Genomic DNA, 23,166 nt, shown 5'->3' with positions numbered 1-23,166 from the left:
AAAATAAACTGAAAATGGATTGAAGAACTAAACATGAGACCTGAAACCATAAAACATTTGAAAGAAAACATAAGCACTAATCTCATGGATATCAGCCTTAGCAACATATTTATGGATATGTCTCTGCAGGTAAGAGAAACAAAAGCAAAAATAAACTATTGGAACTACACAAAATAAAAAGCCTTTTCAGAGCAAAGGAAACCATCAACAAAACAAAAAGGCAAAGTAGGGAATGGAAGAAGATATTTGCAAATGATATATCCAATAAAGGGTTAATGCTCAAAATATTATTAAACTTATACAGTTCAACACCAAACAGATTAAAAAGTGGGCAGAGGACCTGAATAGACATTTTCCCAAAGTCATACAGATGGCCAACACATAAAAGATGCTCAACATCACTGATCATCATGGAAATGCAAATTAATACCACAGTGGGATGTTACCTCACACTAGTAAGAATGGCTATTACCAAAAAGACAAGAAACAACAAGTGTCAGTGAGGATGTGAAGAAAAGGAAACTCTCATGCACTATTACTGAGAATGTAAATGGGTGCAACCACTATGGAAAACATTAGAGAGTTTCCTCAAAAAAATTAAAAATAGAATACCATATAATCCAATAATTCCACTACTAGGTATTTTCCAAAGAAAATGAAAACTAATTCACAAAGATACATGCACCCCTGTTTATTGTAGCATTATTTATAATAGATAAAATATGAAAGCTATCTAAGTGTCTTATCAACATATAAATGGAAAAGATGTGGTACATATGTTCATATGTATACGTATGTGTGTGCTAGAATAGCACTCATAAAAAAGAATGAGATCTTGCCATTTGCAACATGGATGAACTTAGAGAGTATTACTTGAAGTGAAATAAATCAGAAGAAAACAAATATTATGTAATTGCACTTACACAAGGAATATAAAAAAAACAAGTGAACAAAAAAACTCATAAATACAAAGAACAAACCTGTGGTTGCCAGAGTGGAGGTGGTTGGAGAGATAGTCACAATAGGTAAAAGGAACTAAGAAGGCAGAAACTTTCATTTATAAAATAAGTCACAAGGATAAAAAGTACAGCATACTATATAGTCAATAATATTGTAATAACATTGTATGGTAATGGATGGTGACTACACTTATCATTGTAAGCACTGAGTAATTCACAGAGTTGTCCAATCACTATGCTGAGGAAAGAGAGAGAGAGAATTATAGCTCTTACTCTTTTTTTTTCTTACTCTTAATTATAGAGAACAAACTGATAGTTACCAGAGGGATGATGGGAAGGGGAGGATGGGTTAAATAGATGATGGGGGATTAAGGATAGCCCTTGTCATGAAGAGCACTGGGTGACATGTGGAATTGTTGAATCGCTAGATTATACACCTGGAACTAATATAACACTGTATGTTACCTAGCTGGAATTCAAATAAAAACTTTTAAAAAATCACTATGCTGTACACCTGAAACTAACACAACATTGCAGGTCTACTATACTTTAACGATTAAAAATAAAAAGACCACAGGCCTTTGGCATCCTTCCCAGCACACCTCCCATGCAGGCTGCCCCCATTCAGGACCACTCAAGGCACACACAAGGCACCTCCACACCTGCCCCCTACTCATGCTGCTGCCTTCTATGTCATGCCCCTTTCTCTATTTTATACATGCCTCTTCAGTATTCTTCTGTAACCTCAAACACTTGGTAACAACATGTTGGTTTGCACACTCATGCACTGTACTGTGGTTAGTTTACCTCACTAGAGTATAAGCTCCTTTAAAGCACAAATTACAATGCATTCATTATTATGCAGTGAGTGTATGAATATCAGATAAAATATAAAGCAGGAAAATACAGATGAATAATAAACACCTAGTGAAATCTTTTCAAATCTCTGTAAAATACCTAGAGTTATCTGAAACAAAGCAAATGTTTAATAAATGTCAAAAATGAAGCAAGGAATTACAAATAAACAAAAACAAAGTAATCTGGAAGTCCCAAAAAATTTCGCAATTTCAGTCATTATCCCAATAGGATTTCTTTTTTTTTTTTTTAATTTTTATTTATTTATGATAGTCACAGAGAGAGAGAGAGAGAGAGAGGCAGAGACATAGGCAGAGGGAGAGGCAGGCTCCATGCACCGGGAGCCTGACGTGGGATTCGATCCTCGGTCTCCAGGATCGCGCCCTGGGCCAAAGGCAGGCGCCAAACCGCTGCGCCACCCAGGGATCCCCCAATAGGATTTCTAAACTGAATTTACAAAATGTATAGCAGGTAGAAAAAATAGTTTTTCCAAGACATAAGGAATAGAGCCCCACAAATATTAAAGTATTAAGGAAACTTTTAACTGTGATGATACTAATAGTAATCAGTGGAATAAAATACAAAGCCCTGGAAAAAAACAGCCTCAACTATGTACACAAGTTTAATGTATCTCAAAAGCAAACATCACAAAACAGTGACAATTGTTTAATTTATGGTATTGGGTTCCCTTATCTGCATTCCTACACTCACCATGCTTCATCTATAGCTACCCTCTACTTATATTCTGATGCCTCTCAACTCTACTTGCAAGCAAGGCTTGAATTTCGAATCTCAAACCTCATCATTCAAAGGCAAAGGCAAACTCAACTCTCCGGATATTCCACGGGCAGGTCAAACTCAAGGAAGAGCAAATGGAACACATCTTTCCCGGTAAATCTCTCTCTTCTATTTCTTCTACTAATAAATGAACCACTTCTTCCCAGATGTCCAGGCTAAAAATCTGGGAGCTTTTATGAAGTTTCTCCCTTAACCTCTCTGTGGTAACTTGTGAAGTCCTGTCAACTCTTCTTGCTTCCTGGCTCTTGAATCTATTCTCCCTTTTCTTCCCCTGCTGGCATGGCTTTCATCTTCACCCTCATACTTTCTCACAAGCATAACTCCATAGCCTAATAACTGGCACTCTCTGACTTTCAATCAGTTCTTTCACTATTCTGTTTCAGAAGTGATCTTTCCAAAATACAAATATATTTATGAAACTGCTTAAAATCTTTTAAGACCTTACTTCTCTCAAAACAAAATCCTCAGTATAACATATAAGGTCCTTCCTGATCTAGCCCTTAGCCTCTTTAATCACTCCCCATCTCCAACACCCCCTACACACATATTCTCACCCAGTGCTGCCTGCATCTCTTACTCGTAACTCTCACCCATGCTTTGACATTTTTTTTTTAAGACTCTATTTTTTCATGAGAGACACAGAGAGAGAGAGACAGAGAGAGAGGCAGAGACGCAGGCAGAGGGAGAAGCAGGCTACATGCAGGGAGCCCGACTGGGACTCGATCCCGGGTCCCCAGGATCAAGGCCTGGGCCGAAGGCGGCGCTAAACCACTGAGCCACCCAGGCTGCCCCATCCTTTGACATTTTCCATGAGAACTCTTCCAGGAGGTTTTCCTGACAGCTTTCTGCCTCATATGACAAGTATTCTTCATGGCACCCTGGTACTCACCCACATTTTACTTCTTATATGGTTAATTTGTCTGTTTCTTCAGTGGACTGTGAAGTTCTTAAAAATAGGGACTTATAGTAAGTCAATGGCTTTTTGACTGCCAATAAGTTAAAGTAACTACATTCTGTGAGAGTTAATTAGTTGTACGTTCTTGGAAGGTACTGATCATATCACCTTTTCAGTTTCCCCCACAGCATGTAATATAAAATGCTATTTGCATATTGAGTACCAATAAATATGCACTGAGTGACTCCACTAAAACTCTCTCTCATTAAAACCTCAGAGAGGGGGCAGCCCGGTTGGCTCAGAGGTTTAGCACCACCTTCAGCCCAGGAACTGATCCTGGAGACCCCGGATCAAGTCCCATGTCAGGCTCCCTGCATGAAGCCTGCTTCTCCCTCTGCCTGTGTCTCTGCCCCTCTCTCTCTCTTTGTGTCTCTCATGAATAAATAAATAATTTTTAAAAGTAATAATAAATAAAACCTCAGATACCTAACATTTTCCATTTATTTATTCGTTTGTTTGTTTGTTTGTTTATGAGAGACACAGAGAGAGAGAGAGGCAGAGACACAGGCAGAGGGAGAAGCAGGCTCCATGCAGGGGCTCCCCCTAACATTTTCCTATGATTAGAATACTGATCTCTCCTTCCAGTTCCAATGTTAAAATACAGTTTCACTATGTTCAGAAAGACTAATGTTACAAAATTCACTTACTGTTTTTTTCCCTTCTGACCCTTGTTCCTCTAATCCATTCTCTATATTGAACAGCTTATTTCATCTACCTCTATTATTTCACACTCTCATTGATGAATGAATCAAATATTATGTTTTTATAATCCCTTAGAGTTGCTGCAAAAATCAGAACGTAATGTTTCTGCCCTAGAATCACTGAACACAGGAGGAAACTGAAGCTCAGAAAGAAAAACTCATATAAAGTATCTATCAATACTTGGCAAACTGATGATCAAGATGGACAACTCAGGTCTGACTCTGAAGCTGCAACAGCTATTCCATGGTGCTGCTCAGACATTAGGCTTGGCAGGAACAAAAAGCCATGTATGCAACAAGTATGGTTCAAATTAAGTGAATATAAGACCATGCAATATTGCTACAAGGCTTTCATTAGCATATAGTTTAAAAAATACCCAGCTTCGCAACTATCCTATTATCAACATCTCACATCTAATTAGATGACAGAAAACTCTAAATCCATGTATGTATTGTACTTCATTTGCATAAATGAGCATCACATGCACATTTATACACTTGCTGCTAATCCATGAAGGCTTCATTTAGATGGGATTAAGAATGGAAAACTAAGTCTGGTCCTAAGAGATAACAGACATATATGGAACCTAGAAATTAGCACGGCAATTAGCTCAATCTTTCCTGTGGTTTTTGTCAGTTTAGTTTTAATTTAGCACAGTTACTCTCACATGTAAATAAGTCCCCACTTCTGTCATAAGAAATTATGCCTCTGACACAGTTACTCAGAGCTGGAATTTTGTGATCTCTTTAAAAAAACAGTGCATCAAACCTCTGACTACAAACTATAACAATCTCTACTGGAAAAATTGAATTTTGCCTTTATCATTTTATGTTCTTATACATCTTCAAGGATTGTATGTGTATGTACAGCCATATAATACTTAAATTATTTAAATTTTCCAGGATAGACCATTTCCCTGGGTTCAATAATGAATGAATAAAATGTGACCCTAGTAATAATAAAACCTAAAACATGGAACATTCTTGCTATGAAACTTCACTCCTACATTCCAATTAAACAAACATTTATCAAACATATAAGTAACTATGATTCCTCATTTGCCTTCAGAGAACTAACTTAGCAGAAGGAGAAAATAAAAAATTATACATATTATATGATATAATTAAGAGGTATATACACAAAAGGTACGAAAAAAAGACATACAGGAATTTAAAGAAAGGATCAGGGCAACCCGGGTGGCTCAGCGGTTTAGCGCCACCTTCAGCCCAGGGCATGATCCTGGAGACCTGGGATCGAGTCCTATGTCGGGCTCCCTGCATGGAGCCTGCTTCTTCCTCTCCCTGTGTCTCTGCCTCTCTCTTTCTCTCTCTCTCTCTCTCTCTCTCTCTGTGTCTGTCATGAATAAATAAAATCTGAAGGAAGGAAGGAAGGAAGGAAGGAAGGAAGGAAGGAAGGAAGGAAGGAAGGAAGGAAGGAAGGAAGAGAGAGAGAGAGAGAGAAAGGAAAGAAAGAGAGAATGGAATCACATCCATGGGCTCATAAAAGGATAGAGGAAAATGACATCACAGAATAAATCTTAGAAGATAAGTAGGACTCCCATTGTGGGAGTGACGGAGGAAAGAGTGTTTTGAGCAGAGAAAATAAGAAGCCTCAAGGTGGAAGAAGATAGCACATATTCAAAAAATATTAATCAGCTTCGCTGATTATAGGGGAATAATAGCAAATAAAACTGGAAAAACAGAATTGTATAATCTTGGACTTGTCAGTTACCTAAACAAATCTGCTAAAATGTACCACATAAACCCCTACCACATAAATGCCAAGAAAAGGCTGGAGGAAGCACATCTTGCATGGCAGAATAAGGACCTAAAATAAAAGTCTGATATTCTATAAAAGTAATGAGATACTGGCAACAACAGTCAAAATCAATGTTTTCAAAAATCTAAAAATCAACCAAAGACTTGCGACAATCCAAGAAACTTTTATTCAGGAAAAATAGCTGACTTTCAGTAAACACAGCTTTACAACATTTTAACTTGCCCTATTTCCCTCTCCCCAGCTCTATGGAAGCCTTGGAAAACTAACAACCTAACCTGCAAACATGGTAGATGTGAACAACAGCAGTCCAGTAGCCACTTAAGGGGGCAGAAGAAAAAAAAAAAAAAAAATAAGGGCAGAAGAGGTTAGGAACTTCCCGCAAAACCACATCTCTGGAAAACTGTCACTATTTAAACTGTCTAGCAGCTCACTGGAAAACCTCCACACTCAGGGCTTATATTCAGAGGACTCCTAGCCCACATGTGAACCATCCTATTCCCAGGGTTTTTGTTAAAAATTATCAGAGACAGCTGTCCTCAGTGACAAACAGTTAAGGCAAACAAAATTTTCCTTAAAAAACTTAAAAGGAAAAACTGAGGGTACATAGAGAACCTAGAAAAGCTCCTGAGTATCTAGAAGGCATACACATGCCCAGGAAAGACTAGGAAAGGTCCTAATCTATCATCCTTGGCTTGATATTCTACATACCCCAGAAATGAAGGCTAAGGCACAGTGTAAACTGCTACTGCATGAAAGAAGCCACAACACACAGGCCCACACCGATACCTACACCCACACCCACACCCACATACACACTGAGAAAACCCTTCAGCAAAGGCTGGAAGACTACAGGTTCAATATCTAAGGAAAACTGTCTAATTATTTGCTGACCACTAAGCTAATCAAGTAGACGTCAGTGCTTATACAGAACAAACAATGTAGAATGTAAAGAATTTATCCCCAAAAGTAATGAAACAAATAACAACAATAAATGTTAGGAAAGAGATGTTTTATTCCCAGAGTAGCTACATTACATTATTAAAAATATCTATTTTTCAACAAATCATTATGAGACACACACACACAAAAAGAGAGTATTATTCATACAATGAGACAAAAAAAAATCAGTAAAAACTATCTCTGAGGAAGCTCAGGTGTTGGACTTACTAGACAAAGACTATAAGTCAGATAATGCAAATACGTTCAAGGAACTAAACAGACCACGTCCAAAGAATCAAAGGCAATTATGAGAATAATTTTTCACCAAACAGAGAATATCAACAGGAATAAAAAATTTTTTAAAGAACCAAGGGGCACCTGGGTGGCATAGTCAGTTAAGCCTCTGACTCTTGGTTTTGGCTCAGGTCATGATCTCAAAGTGGTGAGACTGAGGTTTGTGTCAGGCTCCATGCTAAGCATGGAGTCTGCTTAAGATTTTCTCTCCCTTAAGGCACCTGGGTGGCTCAGTTGGTTAAGTGACAAACTTGATTTTGGCTCATGTCGTGATCTCAGGGTCATTAAGATCAAGCTCTGCATAGGGTTCTGCATTCAGTGGAAAGTCTGCTTCTCTCTCTATCCATCTCTCCCTCTCCCCCTCTCCAGCTCATGCTCTCCCTCTAAAATAAATATTCCCAGGGCTTTTGTTATTTGTATAACTTTCTCTTTCTCTCCCTCTGCCCTCCCTCTTGCTCACACTCTCTAAATAAATCTTTTTTTTTTTAATTTAAATACAGAACAACCAAATGGAAATCTTAGAATTTGAAACTATAATTGAAATGAAAAACTCACTAAAGAGGCTCAACAGTTTAAAAAAAAAAAAAAAAAAAAAAAGAGGCTCAACAGTAGACTTAAGGTAGAAGAATCACCAAACTTAAACACAGACCAATTTTCCAGTCTAAAGAACAGAAATTTTTTTTTAATGAAGAAAAATGAACTCAGTCTCAGACTTGTGGATTATCATCAAGCATACCAAAATACATATAACAGTAATCTCAGAAGGAAAAATCAAATTTATATAAGTGGCTGAAATCCTAAATTTAACGGAAAACATAGGGAGTCCTTAATGATAAAATGAAAGCATTAGTAAGTAACCCATATCCACATGAAAAAATAAACAGCACCAAATAAAGATAGCTATACAAATATAAAAGACAATATAAAAATATTTTGGGGGGCACCTGGGTGGCTTAGTTAGTGGCTTAGTCTGACTCTTTATCTCAGGATTGTGAATTCAAGTCCCACATTGGGCTTCACGCTGGAGGTAGAGCCTACTTTAAAAAAAAAAATGTTTGTTAAGAACACTTTTCCTATCTGGATTAAAATACACTTGCATAAAGCAGTAATTATAAAGCTGAAGTTGATGGGCTTTTTCTAAAGTAAAATGTGAAATTTGCATGAACACAGGGAAGAAGAAATGAAAAGAATTCTATTAAAGCAATGTTTCCATATTATTATTTTATTTTTTTTAGAGAGAGCAGGTGGTGAGGGAACGGCAGAGGGAAAGAGATAATACTAAGTAGGATCCATGTTCAGCACAAAGCCCAATGTGGGGTTTGATCTCACAACCCTGAGATCATGACCTGAACCAAAATCAAGAGTCAGACGCTTAACTGACTGAACCACCCAGGTGCCCCAGCTTTTGCATACTATTAGCATTAAGTTGGTATCAACCTGAACTACATTAAGATATTAAAATAGTAATCACCAAGAAAATAAAGATTATGATAAAAGAAATAAAAGTAACATATATATAGGAAAATAATACAAAAGAAGAGAGTAAAAGAGTAACAGAAAAACTAAAAATATGTAAGACATGTAGAAAACAAACAGCAAAATGGCAAACATAAAACTTAATATATTACTAATTACATTACATATAAAGAATTCCACACTCCCAAAAAGAGGACTGGCAAAATGGACCACAACAAACAAAATCATGCAATTTTATACCAAGAAAGGAAAATGGTGGCCTGGGTGACTCAGTTGGTTGACATTATACTCTTGGTTCAGGCTAAGGTCATGATCTCATGGGTAGTGGGGTCAAGCCCCTGAGTTGGGATCTGCACTCAACGGGGAGTCTGCTTGAAGATTCTCTCCCTCTGTCCCTTGCCCAACTCTCTCTCTTTCTCAAATAAATAAATCTTAATAAAAAAAAACAAGACCCATCTGTATGCTGCCTTACAAGAGGTTCATTTTAGACCTAGAGACACCTGCAGAGCAAAAATGGGTGGAGAAACATCTATCATGCAAATGGATGTCAAAAGAAAGCCAGCGTAGCAATTTATATTGGACAAACTAGACTTTAAAACAACGACTGTGGGAGCACCTGAGTGGCTCAGTTGTTTAAAGCATCTGCCTTCAGGGGATCCCTGGGTGGCACAGCGGTTTAGTGCCTGCCTTTGGCCCAGGGCGCAATCCTGGAGACCCGGGATCGAATCCCACATCGGGCTCCCGGTGCATGGAGCCTGCTTCTCCCTCTGCCTGTGTCTCTGCCTCTCTCTCTCTCTGTGTGACTATCATAAATAATAAAAATTAAAAAAAAATAAAAATAAAAAAAATAAATAAAGCATCTGCCTTCAGCTCAGTTAATGATCCCAGGGCCCTAGGATCAAGCCCTGCATCAGGGTGCCTGCTTCTCCTTCTCCCTCTGCCTGCCACTCTCCCTGCTTGTACTCTTTCTCTCAATAAACAAATAAACAAATAAAATCGTAAAAAGTAAGTAAATAAACTAAAACAAAGACTATAAAAAAAGATGAAGAAGGGCATTATATAACAGGGACAATCCAACAAAGAAGATATAATATTTGTAAATATTTATGCATCCAACATGGGAGCACCCAAATACATAAAACAATAACACACATAAAGGAATTCAATAATAGTAATACAACAATAGTAAGGACCTTTAACAACTCACATCAATGGACAGATCATCTAAACAGAAAATAAAGAAAGAAACAATGGGTTTGAATGACACACTGGACCAGATGGACTTAATAGATTAAGTTCAGAACACTTTAACCTAAAACAGCAAAAACATATTCTTTTTTTAGTGCACATGCAAAATTCCCCTGAACAGATCACATATTAGGCTACAAAACAGGCCTCAACAAATACAAAAAGATTAAAATCATACTATGCACCTTTTCTAACCACAATGCTATGAAACTAGAAGTCAACCACAAGAAAAAGACTGAAAAGATCACAAACATACAGGTTAAATATGTATCCTTGTAATGTAAACATGCTACTAAATCAATGGGTCAACTGGAATCTGAATTAAAAATTTTTTTAAATCACCCAAATATAAGTTTCCTACAAGATATACTTTAGTCAATAACCAATAGGCTAAAAGCAAAACAAGGTAAAAAGGTACACCATGTACCCTAATGAAAAAACTGGAGTATCTATACTAACATTGTATACAAGGAACTTAAAGATAAAAATTGTTACTAGAGACAAAGGGCACTTTATAATTATAAGAACTGAAATCCATCAAGAAGATATAAAAATTATAAACACATATGCACCTAACAACAGTACTTCCAAACACAAGAGGGAAAAACTGACTTAAAGGAAGAAATAGATAATTCTACAATATTTGGAGAATTCATTACTCTGTTTTTGATACTGGATAAAACAATCAGACAAAAGATTATCAAGGAAAGAGACTTGAACAAACTATAAGCCAAGTAGTCTTAGCAAACATCTATCAAACAGTCCAAGCTTTATATCATTTTCACATGCACATAGAACATTCCCTATGATATGCCATAAACAAATCTCAATAAATGTAAAGGAGTGAAATCATATAAAATATATTCTCCAACCACAAAAGAATAAAATTAGAAAGCATTATCAGTTAAAATATTTGAGAAACTTGCAAATATGTGAAAATTTACAGAACAGTCTTCTAAATAACCAATGAGCCACAAAAGAAATACCAAGATAAGTTAGGAAATACTTTGAGATAAAAACACAAACTTGGGGCAGCCCGGGTGGCTCAGCAGTTTAGCGCCGCCTTCAGCCCAGGGCATGATCCTGGAGACCCGGGATTGAGTCCCACGTCAGGCTCCCTGCATGGAGCCTGCTTCTCCCTCTGCCTGTGTCTCTGCCTCTCTCTCTCTCTCTCTCTCTCTCTCTCTCTCTGTCTCTGTCTCTCATGAATAAATAAAATCTTTAAAAGAAAAAAAAAAACTTATGGGATGTAGCAAAAGCAGCAAGAGCTCTGATGTAACGAAAATTTGTAGTGTAAATATCTATAAAAAAAAAAAAATCTCGGGATCCCTGGGTGGCGCAGCGGTTTGGCGCCTGCCTTTGGCCCAGGGCGCGATCCTGGAGACCCGGGATCGAATCCCACGTCGGGCTCCTGGTGCATGGAGCCTGCTTCTCCCTCTGCCTGTGTCTCTGCCTCTCTCTCTCTCTCTGTGACTATCATAAATAAATAAAAATTAAAAAAAAAAAAAAGAATTCTTTAAAAAAAAAAATCTCAAATCAACATGTTGTACACCTTAAATTAACACAATGTTATATGCCAATTAAATGTAAATTTAAAAAATAAAATCTTAAATAGTTTAAAACTTTAAAAAAAGATCTCAAAACAACCAACTAACTGTTCCCTTAAGAAATCAGTAAAAAAAAAGGGACACTTGGGTGGCTCCGTTGGTTAAGCATCCAACTCTTTTTTTTTTTTTTTTTTAATTCATTCATGAGAGAGAGACAGAGAGGCAGAGACACAGGCAGAGGGAGAAGTAGGCTCCATGCAGGGAGCCTGACATGGGACTCAATCCCAGGTCTCCAGGATCAGGCTCTGGACTGAAGGTGGCGCTAAACCGCTGAGCCACCCGGGCTGCCTCCAACTCTTGATTATGACTCAGATCATGATCTCAGGGTTCTGAGAAGGAACCCTGCATCTGACTCTGCACTCTATGGGAGTCTGCTTAAGATTCTCTCCCTCTTCCTCTGCCCCTCCCCCTGTCTGCATGCTCTAATAAATAAATAAATCTTAAAAAAACAAACAGAAAAAGAATAAACTAACCCAAAGCCAGTAAACAGAAAGAATTACAGTGACTTAAATACAATAGAGAAAAAAAAGAAAGTAAATCAACAAAATAAAAAGTTGGTTCTTTGAAAAGATCAACAGAATAAATAATCATTTAGATTAAACAAGAACGAAAAAGACCCAAATTACTAAATAAGTAATTATTACCTTACATAAATAAAAATTATTGTAAAGAATTATAGGGAATACTACAAACAGCTGTAATCAAATTTTATAACTATTTTTTTAAAGATTTTATTTATTTATTCATGAGAGACAGAGAGAGAGAGAGAGGCAGAGACACAGGCAGAGGTAGAAGCAGGCTCCATCAGGGAACCTGACGTGGGACTCGATCCCGGGTCCCAGGTCCACATCGTGGGCTGAAGGCAGCACTAAACCGCTGAGCCACCAGGGCTGCCTAAATTTTATAACTAGATGAAGGGGATAAATTTCTAGGAGACACAAAGTTCTAAAATCTATTCACAAAGAAATTCTCTGAATAAAAGCCGTAACAAGTAAAGAAAAGTCTAAGATCAAATGGTTTCACTAGTGGATTCTACCAAAACTTAAGAATGAATACCAATCCTTAACAAACTTTCCCAAAATACAGAAGAGATGGAAACACGTCTCCATTTATTCTGTGACACCAGTTTTCCCTGATTCCAAAACCAGAGAAAGACACTACAAGAAAACTACAAATATATATTTACTTATATAAATGCAAAACTCCTGAGAAAATGCCAGCAAACCAAATCCAGAAACATACACAAAGGATGATCATACATAAACCATGACCAAGCATGGATTGTCCCAAGCATGTATGATTGTTTCAACATATGAAAGTCAACTAATGTCATACATCAAATTAGTAAATGACATACAGCACACAATCATCTAAATAGGCACTGAAAAAAAGACAAAATTCAACATTCTTTCATGATAAAAACAAGACTAAGTCAGAAATAGAGGAGAACGTCATCAACATGAAAAAGGACATATAAGAAAACCCACAGCTGGGCAGCCCGGGTGGTGCAGCGGTTTAGTGCCGCCTTCAGCCCAGGGTATGATCCTGGAGACCTGGGATCGAGTCCCACATCGGGCTCCCTGCATGGAGCCTGCTTCTCCCTCTGCCTGTGTCTCTGCCTCTCTCTCTCTCTCTCTCTCTCTCTCTCTGTCTCTCATGAATAAATAAAATCTTTTTTTTTTTTTTTTTTTTTAAAGAAAAAACCCACAGCTGGGACACCTGGGTGGCTCAGAGGTTAAGCACCTGCCTTTGGCTCAGGGCATGATCCTGGAGTTCCGGAATCAAGTCCCACATCGGGCTCCCTGTGGGGAGCTTGCTTCTCCCTCTGCCTGTGTCTCTGCCTCTCTCTCTGTGTCTCTCATGAATAAATAAAATCTTAAAAAAAAAGAAAACCCACAGCTAACCTCACACTTAATGATTACCCTGTAAGATCAACAACAAGACTGGATTGGATGTCTGCTCTCACCATTTGTATTTAATATTATACAGTAGGTTCTAGCCAAGGCAAGAAAAATTAAAAGGATCCAGATTGGAAGGGAAAAAATGAGACTACTTCTTTCTCATCAGAGATGACACATCACATGTATCTAAAATCCTAACAACTCATTAAAAAACTACCAGAACTGTTAAATTAGTTAGGGATATTTGTAAGATACAGAACTACTATACAGAATTCAACTATGTTCCTATATACTACAAATAACCATCCAAAAATAGAATTAAGAGGGGCACCTGGGTGGCTCAGTGGTTAAGCATCTCCCTTTGGCTCAAGTCGTGATCCTGGGGTCCTTGGGTCCTGGGATCAAGTCCTGCATTGGGCTCCCTGCATGGAGCCTGCTTTTCCCTCTGCCTAGGTCTCTGTCTCTCTCTGTGTGTCTCTCATGAATAAATAAATAAAATCTGGGATGCCTGGGTGGTTCAGTGGTTGAGTGTCTGCCTTCAGCCTAGGGTGTGATCCCATTGTCCTGGGATCGAGTTCCACATCACACTCCCCACATGGAGCCTGCTTCTCCCTCTGCCTATGTCTCTGCCTCTCTCTTTGTGTCTCTCATGAATAAATAAATAAAATGTTTAAACAAATAAATAAAATCTTCTAAAAAATAGAATTAAGAAAATAATTCCATTTATAATAGCATCAAAAGAATAAAATATTAAGAAACAAATTTTATCCAAAAAAATGCAATTGTTAAACATGTAAAACTAGAAAACATTATTGAAAGAAATTTAAAATCTAAATAAAAGGGGGCACCTTGGTGGTTCAGCCAGTTAAGCACCTGCCTTTATGATCATGATCTCAGGGTCCTGGGATGGAGCCCCACATCCAGCTCCCTGATCAGTGGGGAGTCAGCTTTTCCTTCCTCCTCTGTCCCTCCCCCTATCCATGTGCTCATGCTCTCTGCTCTCTCTTCTCTCAAATAAATAAGTAAAATCTTAAAAAAATATATCTACATAAATGAAAAGATATTTCATGTTAATGGACTGGAATACTAATACTGTTAAGATAGTAATATTCCTCAAATTGATCTACAGGTTCAATGCAATTCCTGCCAAAATTCCAACTGGAAAAAGGTGCCAAGATAATTCAGTGGAGGAAAGGATAGTTTTTTCAACACATGGTGCTGAAATAACTGAACATCTATAAGCAAAACCATGAAGTTAGACCTCTATCTCACACTATATACAAATTCACCAAAAAAGATAGAACACCTAAATGTAAGAGATGAAACTCTAACATTCTTGGAAGAAAATACAGAGTAAGTCTTTATGACCCTGAATCAGGCAATGGTTTCTTAAATATGAACCCTAAAGGGGGCATCTAGCTGACTCAGCTGGTGGAAGATGTCACTCTAGATCTTGGGGTCATGAGTTCAAGCCCTATATTGGGCATGGAGCCTACTTAAAACAACAAAAAAATGAAACCTAAAGCACAGGCAAAAAAAGAAAAAATAAATAAACTGAAGTTCACCAAAATGAAAAACCTCTGTGCTTGAAAGGGACACCATCAAGAAAGTGAAATGACACTCACTGAATGGGATGTTTGTATTTACAAATCATATAGCTAAGTACCTAGATTATATAAAGACATCTTACAACAATAAAGACAACTTAATTTGAGAATGGGCAAAAGAATACAGATTTCTCTAAATATATACAAATAGCCAAAAAGCACATGAAAATATGCTCAACATCATTATCCATCAAGGAAATGCAATCAAAACCACAAAATATTACTTCATCCCATTAGAATGGCTAGAATCATAGAGTCGGATAATAACAAGAGTTAGTGAGGATGCTTAGTAATTGGAACCTTCATACATTGCAGGCAGAAATATGAAATGGGGCAACCACTTTTGAAAACAATCTGGCAGTTCCTCAAAATGTTAGAGTTCTAGAATTACCATATGACCCAACAATTCATGTCCACACGAAAACTTGTACTCAGAAGTTCATAGCAGCATTATTCATAATACCCAATAGAGGAAACAATCTAAACACCTGTTAACAGATTAATGGATAAATAAAATGCGGTATGTCTATAAAATGGAATATTATTCAGCAATAAAAAGAAACAAAATGCTGGTATATTCTAGAACATGGAAGAACACTGAAAACATTACGCTAAGTGAAAGAACCAAGTAACAAAAGAGAACAATTTGTATTTTTATATTTACATGAAATATTTAGATAAGGCAAATCTACATTGACAGAAAACAGATCAGTAGTTGCCTAGAGATGGAGGGGATGATAAGTGGGACAGCTGGGGGTGACAGGTAAGGAGTATGCAGTTTCTTTGTGGGGTAATGAAACTGTTCTAAAATTGATTGCAGTAATGAACGTACAACTCGATAAAAAATTGTATACCTCAAATGGGCAAATGTATGGTATGTGACTTATAATTCAACAAAGCTGTTACCAAAAAGAGTAAGCTGGAACCTACCCACTAAATCTTTTGGGCTGGCTGCTGACTGAAACAAAAGATTTAAATAGCATCCATGGTCTCCAAAAAAAATATCAAGAATGTCTAGGATATAATCAAAAAAAGTCAATCATCATACCAAGAACCAGGAAAATTACTTGAATTTTAGAAAAGACAATTAACATATATAATATCACACATGAATCAAATGTCAGAATTACCTGACAAGGATTTTAAAGTAGCCATCATGCTTTAATGAGCAGTGATATACTATTAAAACAAACAAAAAAGTTTACCAAAGAAATAGCAAATACAGAAAAGAAACAAATGGAAATTACAGAACTGAAAAATAACCAAAACAAAAAGCCATTAGATGGGCTCAATCACAGAATGAATACAAGAGATGAAAAAAAGTTGAAAGCGGAAGTAGAACAAAAGGAATTACCCAATCTAAACAACAGAGGGAAAAAATGCCTCATGCACTGTAAGATTATAACAAAAGATCTAAGAGTTGTATTTTCACAGTCACAGAGAGAGAGAGTGCCCCTGAAAAATCATTCTAAAAATGGCTGAAACATCCAAAACTTGAAACATCCAAAATGGCAAAAGACATAAACTTACAGTTCAAAAAGCTAACATAGGAGCACCTGGTTGGCTCACTCAGTAGAGCATGCAACTCCTGATCTCAGGGTTGTGAGTTCAAGCCCCACATTGGGCATGGAGCCTACTTTAAAAACTAAAAATAAAAAGCTAACAGAACTCCAAATAGGTTAAGCCCAAACAAATTCCTGCCAAGATATATCATAATTAAACTTCTGAAAACTAAAGACAAAGAAAAAGCCTTTAAAGCAGCCAGGGAGAAAGAATATACCACCTGGGGGATCCCTGGGTGGCTCAGCGGTTTAGCGCCTGCCTTTGGCCCAGGGCACGATCCTGGAGTCCCGGGATGGAGTCCCGCATCAGGCTCCCTGCATGGAGCCTGCTTCTCCCTCCTCCTGTGTCTCTGCCTCTCTCTCTCTCTATCATAAATAAATAAATAAATAAATAAATAAATAAATAAATAAATAAATAAATAAATAAATAAATCTTTAAAAAAAATACACCACCTCAAGGAAAACACAAATTCCAATAATAGAGGATTTCTCATCTGAAATCATGGAGGTCTAAGAGAGGTGGCACAACATTTTCAAATGCTGTAAGAGTCGTCGTCAACCACAAATTCTACAAAGAGAAACAGCTGAAAAGATCTTAAGAAAACTAAAAAACAAAAGTTCCACAGTTTATATCTTAGTACTAACAAATCACAATGTATATGGGACCATTAAATGAGCAATTACAGGTTTTTCTTATAACAGTAAATATTTGGGAATTACAGATTTCCCCCTCACAAACACCAATGCCAATTAGATACATATATGTAGATGGCTTAATGCATATTCTCTACTTTCTTAATTCTCTTAAAAAGAGTTCTAAAAAAAAAAGTTCTGTCACTGTTCAAGATCTTTTATCAATTTGATAGTTTTTGTTCTACTTTTTTTTATTTTATTTTTTAAGATTGTATTTATTTATTCATGAGAGACACAGGCAGAGACATAGGCAGAGAGAGAAGCAGGCTCCATGCCAGGAACCTGATGCAGGGGTACTCGATCCCAGGACCATGCCCTGAGCCAAAGGCAGATGCTTAACCCCTGAGCCACCCAGGTGTCCCAGTTTTTGTTCTACTTGAAAATTCCAAAACTTATGAGCCTCAAATCAGAGTTATTTGTTTAAAGAAGATGGAAGATACATATGTCTCAACAATCCATAAGATCCATTTTAAATAGTATCTGCTGGGACACCTGGGTGGCTCAGCGGTTGAGCACCTGCCTTCTGCACAGGGCGAAATCCTGGAGTTCCAGGATTGAGTCCCACATCGAGCTCCTGGCATGGAGCCTACTTCTCCCTCTGTCTCTGCCTCTCTCTCTCTCTCTGTCTCTCATGAATAAATAAATAATCTTTTTAAAATAAATAAATAGTATCTGCTAAAGAGGAAGCCTGAATGAACCTCTATAATCATGTAACAGCTTAACTATGTTAAAAGCCAAGTATGAGGGATCCCTGGGTGGCGCAGCGGTTTAGCGCCTGCCTTTGGCCCAGGGCGCGATCCTGGAGACGCAGGATCGAATCCCACGTCGGGCTCCCGGTGCATGGAGCCTGCTTCTCCCTCTGCCTAGGTCTCTGCCTCTCTCTCTCTCTCTATCATAAATAAATAAAAATTAAAAAAAAAAAAAAAGCCAAGTATGAGAGCAAATATTATTTATCTTAATCCACTAATTTATTACTAATATATATGTTTTTTTAAACAAGAATGACTATGCAAGTATGACTAATGACCTGTTAATCAGCCAAGAAACAAACAGATGGTCATCTTGCAAAACTGTGAATTCAAGATCTGTTTCACATTATTTACCAACTGACTCACTCAACTAATTTTTATCGTTTTTAAATATACTAAGTACTGTACAAGGCAGTGATAAAAAGATAAATAACATATTACAACACTGTGATATAATTATTATAGAATATATATCCAGTCTTCATTCCTGGCTCCTGGCACAGAGCTAAAACCTTTAGAATTTTCTTGATGGGGTAAGAAGAGCATCTTTTGTTACTCATAATAAGCCCCTTTCAACCATATCTTGGAGAATGAGGGGTGGTTGCCATAAGAACCAACCTCTGACCTCAAGATGGGGAAAAGAGGTGCAGATTGAGTTTATCACAATCAACCAATGATTATGCCTACATAACGAAGCCTCCATAACACCCTAACTGAAGGGAATCAGAAGCTTCTGGGTTGGTGAACACATGAAGGTGTCGGGAGAATGGTGCCCCCAAGGAAAAGCACAGAAGCTCATGGAAGCTCTATGCCCCTTACTACATACCTTGCCCTATGCATCTCTTCCATTTGCTGTTCCTGAATTATACCCTTTATAATAAGCAAGTAATGGTTAAGTAAAGAGCTTTCTGGAGTCCTGTGAGCCATTACAGCAAATTATTGATCGGAAGAGGGGATTGTAGGAAGCCCCAATTTACAGTCAGCTGGTCAAAAGTGCAGGTCACAACATGGGACTTGCAACTAGCGTAGCAGTGGGGGGTACAGGAGGTGGGCAGGGGCTAAGTTCTCCACCGTGGAGACTGCACAAACTCCAGGTAGGTGGTGTCATAATTAGGTTAACTCGTAGGACACCCAGTAGGGGTCTGGAGAGTTGGAGAACGTAAGGGAAAAGCCCACATATGTGATGTCAGTAGCGTCGTGAGTAGTGTAGAAAAAACAGTAGGCATGATCTTAGATCTCAAGAAACTCCTTGTCATGACAAAAATAGGTGCACGAGAAATCATTTAAATAAAATGGTATGTACTTTAATGGTACATGTACCAAGTGCCAGGAAAGTAAGCAACTAATGATGCCAAGAAAAATGACATTTATCCTAATTTTCACGAGTTAAATACTGTAATTTCTCAGGGTTCTATCATTCCCTCTTCAAGCTCTCAGCCCAGTTCTCAGCCTGAGCTCACATAAAAAGCAATGTTTTAATTTTAAAAATTGTATGTATGTGGGCAGCCCTGGTGGCGCAGCGGTTTGGCACCGCCTACAGCCTGGGGTGTGATCCTGGAGACCCAGGATTGAGTCCGATGTCGGGCTCCCTACATGGAGCCTGCTTCTCCCTCTGCCTGTGTCTCTGCCTCTCTCTCTCTCTCAAATAAATAAATAAAACATTTTTTTAAAAATAAAATAAAATAAATAAAAATTGTATGTATGTATACATTTATTTGAGAGAGAGAATGCACTAACCAGGGAGCCCGACATGGAACTCAATCCTAGGACCCCAAGATCGTGACCTGAATGAAAGGCAGCTGCTGAACCAACTGAGCCACCCAGCTGCCCTGGGAAGCATTTTTTAAATGAGAAGGTTTGGCCCCACACCAAACCAACTCTCTATGGAAGCCTTCACCCTCTCATCCTTATTCTTTAAAAGCTCCCCAGATGGTTTTACAGTAGCGCCTGGGTTAAGTGAATGAAGTAGTGCTTGGGATGGAAATGACCATCTCTGTTCAGGAAAAATGTAACCCAAGCCTCAACCAATCTTCTGGCAATGAAGAGAGAGAGAGAAAGATTTCAAGTAGAAACAATATGAGCAATAAGAGACCAGCTGTGAAAGAAGAGGATTCTAAGGTTTCTAATAACAAGAGTTAGGGTGAAGGCCTAAAACAGGACAAGGAGTATGTGCTTGAGGGGGCTCAGTGAGTAGAGGGAAGGGAAAAGAAAATATAACCAAGTTTGGAATACTCAGTATCCAAATTTAGTTATCCAATAGGTGATGAAAATAAAGAACTTGAAACTCAAGAAAAATGCGGACTGAATACACATCTTTGAAAACCATAAATCTACTGGTGCTATTTGAAGCTAGGATAGGAAGTGTAATCACACAAGGAAATTAGAGAACAAAGAAAAGAACAGAAATTGAAACTCTAAGGAATACTACATTAATCAGAGAAAATAAAAAAGGGGGAAGCATCAAAGGAAGGTTTTTATCTTTGTTTTGGAAGGTGTAAACTGTACCATGTATGCAAGATGAGAAAAATATGAGAATATAGAGCAGATCAAAGATGTTAGCCTTAGAAAGGAGGACCCTTTGTTCCCTGGTAAAAGGAAATGAGATCAGAAATCAAACAGGCATAGGCATACTATCATTTTTAATGACAGATTCTTAAGAGTTCAGGGCTGAAGCCCACCAATTTCTTGTGAATTTTCTGCTGATTGCAAAATAAGCAATGAAGAAACATCAAGAGCAGGACGAAGGGAGGAGAATGGTAAAAATCTTTTAAGAAGCCATTCAGATTTTAGTACGTAAGAATATTCTAGGAGGTAAGAGTAAAGTTAGAATCCAGAAGTCTAGAGCAGCAACCCAGGTCACTTACATGATTTTCTCTAGTCTGCTCTGGAAAAGCAACAGTTTGATCCTGGCTTGTAGACCATTAAAGCAAGTGTGGGAAGAATGAGTTGAAGACAGTAATGTAGCTTTTATGATTTTGAAAAGTCAAATTTACTTCACTCTTTGCAAAAAAAAAAAAAAAAAAAAAGACCGTAGTTGCTTCCTCTGATTGCCAGAAAGAGGGTTGGGGAAAGGGAGAGATACTCTCCTCTGTCACTCTCACAAAACTTGTGAGAACTTTCACTCCCAAGCATGTTTGATCCCTCCAGCAGCTGATTCCAAGAATTCTACACCTGATTCCCCCGGGCTCTTCAAGGATGAAAATTCCCTGCAGGGCTGGACTCCCCAGCTGAGAGATACACAAGTGAACACTTCTTCTGGGAGACCTGGGTGGCTCAGCAGATGACCCACTGCCTTGGCTCAGGGCGTGATCCCGGGGTCCTGGGATCGAGTCCCACATCGGGCTCCCTGCACGAAGCTTGCTTTTCTCCTTCTGCGTGTGACTCTGCCTCTGTGTGTGTGTGTGTGTGTGTGTCTCGTGAATAAATAAATTAAATCTTTAAAAAAAAAAAAAAAAACCAAACCACTTCTTCCACGCAATGCTACTTTGGAGAGGAGATAAACGGGGTGTGTGTGTGTGTGTGTGTGTGTGTAAGGAAATAACCATATTGTGAAGCTCCCTAAGAATCCTTTACAAAGCCAATGAATATAAAACAATACTTGACACAAAAATAGCCAACTTGTTTTCTTCCTGCATAAACGTAGTGAGTAAATAATTGATAATGTAACGTCTCTCGCACTTGGAGCTCAATAATCTGTCCTGCCATGTCCCACATCACTCCTCCAATAGTGAGTGGAATCCCTCTGGATCATGGGCCTCTTGTACCACCATCTGGAGGAGGAGAGGCGGACTGTGCACCCGGCCCACTGTGCGCCAGGCTCGACGGGCTCCGCGTGCAGCTCCTCGGAAGACGGACTGATGTTAACTACAGATCTGGCACCCGGTAGAGCACTAGAGTGCTGACGGTTCGGGTGCGACGGATGAAAGTGGGGAGAGGAGTCGAGTTCGCAGACGAACGCATCTGGGAGCAAAAGGGCAAAACCCAGGGCCATAAGAGGTTGCGGGGGAGACTGAAAGGTACGGAGGACCGGGCAGCAGAAGGCAGGGACGAGGGCGACTGCGGAAACGAAACCCCGGCACTCGTGCGGGCAAAGTCCGCTGTGATCCCGGCGGGACGCGGGGGCGGGAAGGGGCTCATCCCCGGGAGGCGCCCCGAAGGGCTGCAGAGGCCGGGAAACGGTGCCAGCGCCGCGAGTCCCGGGGAGGGGGCCGGGGGGAGGGGCCTGGGGAGAGGCGGGGAGGGTCGGCGAGGAGCGGGTGCGCGAGCGGGAGCCGCGGGCCGGGCGGGGGCGGGGCCGGACAACTGCCCCCCCCCCCCCCCCGCCCAGCCACCGGGGACGGATGCGGAGACGTGCGAGCCGGGCTGACGCGGGGCAGTGGGATGCCAGGGCAGAGTGGCCGGGGCCCGAGGCGGGGCACGGCGACGGGAAGGCGGCGGGGCCGGGGCGGGGGCCGGGCGGGGGCCGGGCGGGGGCGGGGGCGGGGGCGGGGCGGCGCTCCCACCGAGCCACAGCGAGCGCGGCGTCTCCCTTACCTGGGATGAGCGAGGAGCCGCCGCGCCGCCTCCCCAGCATCCTGCGCTCGGCCGCTTCTCCCACTGCCCTAGGGGGGGGCCATTCCGCCCGCCCCGGGAGCCCGCCCTCACCGCCAGGCGCCAGCGGCCGCCAGCCCGGCCCGGCCCCGCGGAGCAGCGCCAACGCGACCCGCGCCCGCGGCCGCCTCAGCAGCGACTCCCGCCGTCGCTGCCTCAGCGCCGGCCGCCTGCCTCCCGGGCGGGCCCGGGATCTCACGGATGCGGCGATTGGCTGCCGCCAGCCCGGCCGGGAGATGTGTCGGACCCTCTGATTGGTGACTTTCGCTAGCTCCCGCCCGCTGGGGGCGGTGCTTGGAATAGCCCGGGTCCAGCGGGCGTTAGGGACCAAGCGGGAGGGACCTGACGTCGCGGCCGGGCGGGCGTGCCTGCGTCCCTGCGCGTGCGCGCTCCCCGCGACGGCTCCGGGGCAGCCACCTGCGGGGCCTGGTGGTTGCCCTGGCGACCGCGCC

At 40.1% G+C, this 23,166-nt stretch overlaps 1 protein-coding gene across 2 annotated transcripts in view; it reads right to left on the bottom strand.

Moving 5' to 3' along the window:
• Positions 1 to 22,817, bottom strand: part of TPST1 (tyrosylprotein sulfotransferase 1) — a 141,121-nt gene extending 118,304 nt beyond the window's left edge. The window contains exon 1 of one of the 2 annotated variants that reach the window (XM_025425727.3): positions 22,658 to 22,817. The gene's annotated coding sequence lies outside the window, so the exon portion shown is untranslated. The remainder of the gene's footprint in view (positions 1 to 22,657) is intronic. The other variant, XM_025425726.3, reaches the window with a different exon arrangement.
• Positions 22,818 to 23,166: the final 349 nt, after the last annotated feature.

Source organism: Canis lupus, chromosome 6, assembly GCF_003254725.2.
Source record: "Canis lupus dingo isolate Sandy chromosome 6, ASM325472v2, whole genome shotgun sequence".
Classification (NCBI taxonomy): Eukaryota; Metazoa; Chordata; class Mammalia; order Carnivora; family Canidae; genus Canis; species Canis lupus.
This window is presented reverse-complemented; position numbering and strand designations above follow the sequence as displayed.